At 39.5% G+C, this 5,604-nt stretch overlaps 1 pseudogene; it reads left to right on the top strand.

The window, feature by feature from the left end:
• The first annotated feature begins 403 nt into the window (after window positions 1-403).
• On the top strand, window positions 404-2,625 carry LOC111900253 (L-type lectin-domain containing receptor kinase IX.1-like; annotated as a pseudogene).
• The last annotated feature ends 2,979 nt before the right edge of the window (window positions 2,626-5,604 follow it).

Genomic DNA, 5,604 nt, shown 5'->3' with positions numbered 1-5,604 from the left:
AAAAATATGAGAGTAGTTTAATAATCTTGAAGATCAGATTTAGTCCTATATATATGAATTATTTGTTTTTACATTTCTTCTATGGTATTAATTTATCAACATATTCAGGTGCTTGTTGCAAAATGAATTTCCACATTAGTAGTTGAAGCACATCTTGAAACTACAAACCCCATCTGGACATAACAATCAAAACTTTGAAAACCAAACAGACAGAGACAGGATTGCATTATCATAATATTTTTTTGTTTGTTCCTAGGTATAAAATTATCTTCTAGGTTGATGTTAAATCGCTTGGTCGTCTTATTCATTAGTTAATTCCTACTGTAATTTTCACGAAACTTTGAATATTTATATAAAATTACGGCATTATCATCCACATTAACTATAGGTACATGGTTTTTATTTATCGATGTATTCAGGTGTGTGTTTTTGCTTAATTAATTAGTCATGGCTACCTCTTTCAGTCGTTCATCATCTCCAGTATTTCAAATTTCTTGTATCTTTTTCTTTGTCAATTCATTTTTAATCGTGTTACCTTTGTCTGAATCGGTATATTTCAATATCACTCAGTTTGAGGCTGATGCAACAAACATACTCTATTCAGGCGATGCGGTGCCATCTCTTGGAGACATAGAGTTTAACAGAGTGAATTACCTCAATCGTGTTGGCCAGGCTGTATACGCAGATACAATCCCGATTTGGGATAGAAAATCTGGTAAGGTTTCAGATTTCACCACTCGCTTCACCTTCATCATCGATACACAGGCTCAATACTCCTATGGCCATGGGTTCGCTTTCTTTCTTGCCCCAGTTGGCTTTCAAACCCCACGCAACTCAGCTGGTGGGTTTCTAGGCCTGTTTAACACAACTTACACGGATTCACCCCGAAACCAAATGATTGTCATTGAGTTTGACTCTTTCAGCAACGAAGAATGGGATCCTTCATACGAACATGTGGGTATCAATAAGAACTCAATTAGTTCGGCTAATTACACTTCTTGGAATGCTAGTTTACACAGTGGAGACCCTGCGGATGTTTGGGTTTCTTATAATGCTACCACTCAGATTCTAAACTTGTCATGGAGCTATGGGGCTAGAAATGATTCTAGAGAGAATACCAGTCTTTCGTATCAAGTTGACCTCCGGGAAGTTCTTCCTGAGCAGGCAACAGTTGGATTTTCGGCTTCCACTGGTACCAATGTGGAGAGACATATCCTTCAATACTGGGAGTTCAATTCAAGCTTGAATATAAAAACCGAAGATGATTCCATTGAGAGGAAACTAGCAGAGGGATTAACAATCCCTATTGGCGTTCTGGTTTTAGGAGGCATAGTAGCATGCAATATATTAAGGAGGAGACAAAGAAAAGCTACACAGAATTCATTAGAGACAGTCACCTTGACATCAATGATGAATCATTTTGAAAGAGGAGCAGGACCGAAAAGATTTTCTTACAGAGATCTCGCTTCAGCTACCAACAACTTTTCTGATGACAAGAAATTGGGCGTGGGAGGATTCGGGTGTGTCTACAAAGGCTATTTATCCAGTGAAGCCATGGCGGTTGCTGTCAAGAAAAATTCACAGGGTTCTAAACAGGGAAAAAACGAGTACATAACCGAAGTAAATATCTTTAGTCGTTTAAGGCACCGAAACTTAGTACAACTCATTGGTTGGTGCCACGATCAGACTCAATTCTTGCTAGTTTACGAGTTTATGCCAAACGGAAGCCTTGATTCCCACCTCTTTGGCAAAAAGAGTCCCCTTGAGTGGGGTGTGAGGTACAAGATTGCTATGGGTTTAGCTTCTGCGCTGCTCTATCTGCACGAAGAATGGGAACAATGTGTGGTGCACCGAGATATCAAAACAAGCAACATCATGATTGATTCAGGATTCAACGCGAAGCTCGGAGACTTTGGATTGGCTCGACTCAGGGACCATGAGTTGGGTCCACAAACCACTGGTTTAGCGGGAACTCTGGGATACTTGGCTCCGGAATACGTAACCACAGGAAGGGCCAGTAAAGAGTCAGACGTGTATAGCTTTGGGATAGTTGCATTAGAGATTGCGTGTGGGAGAAAGGCGACGGATCGCATTGATGAAACATTTGATCTAGGGTTGGTGCAGTGGGTTGGGGTTTGCGAGGAAAAGGCGAGCTGCTTTCAGGAGTGGATCAGAAGCTGAACAAGGAGTTTGACACCAAACAGGTTGAGTGTTTGATGATGGTGGGGTTATGGTGTGCTCACCCTGACCAGAGTTTGAGGCCGTCGATCCGACAAGCAATTCAGGTGCTTAAGTTGGAGGCTGCGGCCCCAAATCTTCCAATGAAGATGCCGGTGCCCATGTACTACACAGCACCAGATGCTCTTGAAGTCAATTCTGGAGGCGCTACGATGACTTACACTAGCATTCATCTCCCACGTTGAACAGAGTTCAACTAGTCTTTGTTGATGTGGTCGATGGACGTAATATGGTAAATTATCTAAACGGACTTTGTATTATTGAAGAATAAGTCAAGTTAGTAATTCAAAGTTTGGTGCTAGAATATTTACTTATTTTAGACAAAATTACATTCTTTTGTCTACATGCTTTTGTGGGTTTCTGAATTAATTTCAGTTTTTTAATTTTTAATTCTTAATCATCCATGGAGACATTTTATGTCACTTGACTTTGGTCCTGGAGCTATTTGACTTAACAGATAAAACTTTAAAATCATACATGACCATTTTGTTCTTATCATAAAAATCAAGAATGACCATTTTGTCTTTATCATATGCATTTTTAGTATCTTCATTTTTTAGTGTACATTCTCAAGATTATTTAAATCCAACATAATTACAAAACAAATGTTACCAAAATCTTTTAAAATCAAACCTAATTATAATAAGATAAAATCGAATGAAATATAATCACGCACATCATCATTTAACAAAATAAGGGTTTTCTTTTGCTCATTCAAGATCAACAAAAACCTAATCACAACCATAAAGAAAAAGATTGTTAGAATTGTCCTAGGAAAAGCAACCTCCGACTATCAAATTAGATTGGGTGAAACAATGAATATGACTTCTTGTAGCCTAGAGTGAGCCATCTATATCTATAAGAGAATAATAAGCAAGAGAAGAAAAAGAGCAAGATCAAAATTTGGGGTCCCTCGAAATGGTGGAGGGAAGCCTAGGAGGGGAAGGCCAAAGAGAGGGCAATAAAGAGGGATGGGGCTTACATTCCTTTAATATATTTAGAATTCCTTACACATTATATATATTTAGTTATATACACCGTTCTTACATATAACAGCTTTAAGTACATTACTATTATGAGTAAAAAGAAAAGTAAATTGCTAGTAGGATTGACAATTTTGTCCCACTTCCCCACCATGTTACCTCTAGTACCAAGTGGGTAGGGCGGTGTTCCGGCATCTCCCGCCTTCCATCTATATTGCTTTTCCCCTTTTCCTTCTTTGGTCCACTACAAAACAAGACAACAATTATGTTGTAGCTTCTTTTTATGCGATGCTGAGTGCGTGTGGTGGTATTCCTGCAGATACGGATGCGCTACACAGCTCACCCACCTCCCTTCTTGAGCATTTCCCAAAACCGTGTCTACTATCCTCATCAGTGAAAATTTTAAATGACAGTGTTTGAAATTTCATCTCAAAATAACTTATTGATTTTTTGAAATGTCAATAAGTAAAAAAAAAACATTTTGTAAAAAGAATTTTTTTTTTTTTTTTTTTTTTTTTTTTTTTTAATCATCATAAGTCAATAAGTCTTTTTGTCTTAAAGTCATTTCATGTTCAAAAATGAAATTTCAATAAAAAAATGGAAAATTGGCTATGGAGATTCCGTGCGGTCAGAAATTAATACAGACACAAAGGGCTTATACAATCTAGAAGATCTGGTCGAATGGTAGAAGAATCTATGGATTCGTTAGGAATCGATAGTCGTTGGCTGGACATCCGAGTCACAACCGGCCGGGAAGAGGAGGGATCAACGACGGAGCTACTAGCTACTAGTTGTAAAGGAAAGGACAAGACCACCTTTCGTACAACACCCTCTAAATGCCATTATAAATAAAAATATTACTTAGTAAAACTAAGACAAAATTGCAAGTTTGGTCCCTATGGTATGTCAAAAATTGGATGTTTGGTCCAAAAAGTTTAGGGGTTGCACCGGTGGTCCAAAAGGTTTGATTTGTTGTGGAATTGGTCCAAAGGCTTAACAGCCGTTTGTGCCCTCTGTTTGTGTGAGGGTATTTTTGTCAATTCACACCCCTTCTTTTAATATCTTATCAAATTAAACCCTAATTAATTGATACCTACCGATAAATCATTTGTGCAGTTCCCCAGAGCAAACACGGGAGGCGATAAGCCCCCTTTTGATCCGTCATCGTTGTACCTTCCAGTCGAGACAGAAGAGGCGCCCTTAAGCCGCCATTGCTGCTTTCGTATTCTCCTCTGCAAAATAGTGAAGCACCGGAGGTGCTTCTCCCAGCCAACGACCGATCGCCTCCACCTCCCCTCCTCGTGGCTGCCTGACCACCAAACACAACCTTCACTGGCTCCAGTCGCTACTACCGTGCCCTTCGTTTTTCCCCATCGCACCTCATGACTGGAGTAGAAGAAGAATGAGTCGTCGACTACCACCTCCTAACATCCCTCGCTACCTCCTCCTTTCCCTTCCTCTTCTTCGACCTAAATCAAATCCCAAAGGCCATCACTGATTGCGAATCAATCGATGAAAAATCAGAAGCCATCGAACCCCCTTCCTTCAGCTAGAAGAACGATCGAACCTTCGCTGACTTCGTTTTCTTTCTTCTTGACTGCCTTCGGTTCATTCCCGTTCCAATATCCTTTTCCTCCCAATCGATTTAGCTGCATCAAATAAGGCTTTTACTTGAATCAGATCTGATTCGTCGGCTTTGAAAGAAACAACTTGTGGGGATTCAGATTGAGATTTGGAATTAATTTCTGAAACGACTAGATCCGCTTTAGAGGAATTGGAAGTGTAATTGACGACGAGTTTTATTCCAAGGGATGCTAGGTGGAGGGAGATGGCTTTGCTGATACCGCAAGAGCCACCGGTGACTATTGCAACCCGGTCCTGTTGTTGGAGGGACTGAGATTAGGTGGTTTCCGGTGGTGAGACTGTGCTGATTTTACTAGCCATAGGTGTTGTTGAGTCTTGAAGTTTGAGTGGAGAATTGGAAGTTAGACATAAATACCCTCACACAAACGGAGGGCACAAACGGCTGTTAAGCCTTTGGACCAATTTCACAACAAATCAAACCTTTTGGACCACCGGCGCAACCCCAAAACTTTTTGGACCAAACATCCAATTTTTGACATACCACAGGGACCAAACTTGCAATTTTGTCTAAAACTAAAGTTATATTGCTATTATAAATAAAGAAAAACATAGTAAAGTTGTATATGTGAAAAATAAAAATACATTACAAGGAAATTGTTTAACGATATATAGTACAAACTACGAAGGATGCTTTTGGTTTTAACTTTTAACGAATAGCTAAACTGAAGCGATCCACATTCAACGCACGAGATCGATGCTAGTGTAAGGTGCTGTTTGTTTTTCTATAAAAACCTCTTCA

Source organism: Lactuca sativa, chromosome 2 (assembly GCF_002870075.4).
Source record: "Lactuca sativa cultivar Salinas chromosome 2, Lsat_Salinas_v11, whole genome shotgun sequence".
Classification (NCBI taxonomy): domain Eukaryota; kingdom Viridiplantae; phylum Streptophyta; class Magnoliopsida; order Asterales; family Asteraceae; genus Lactuca; species Lactuca sativa.
Note: the sequence above shows the minus strand (reverse complement) of the source record. Positions and strands in the feature narration are given on the sequence as shown.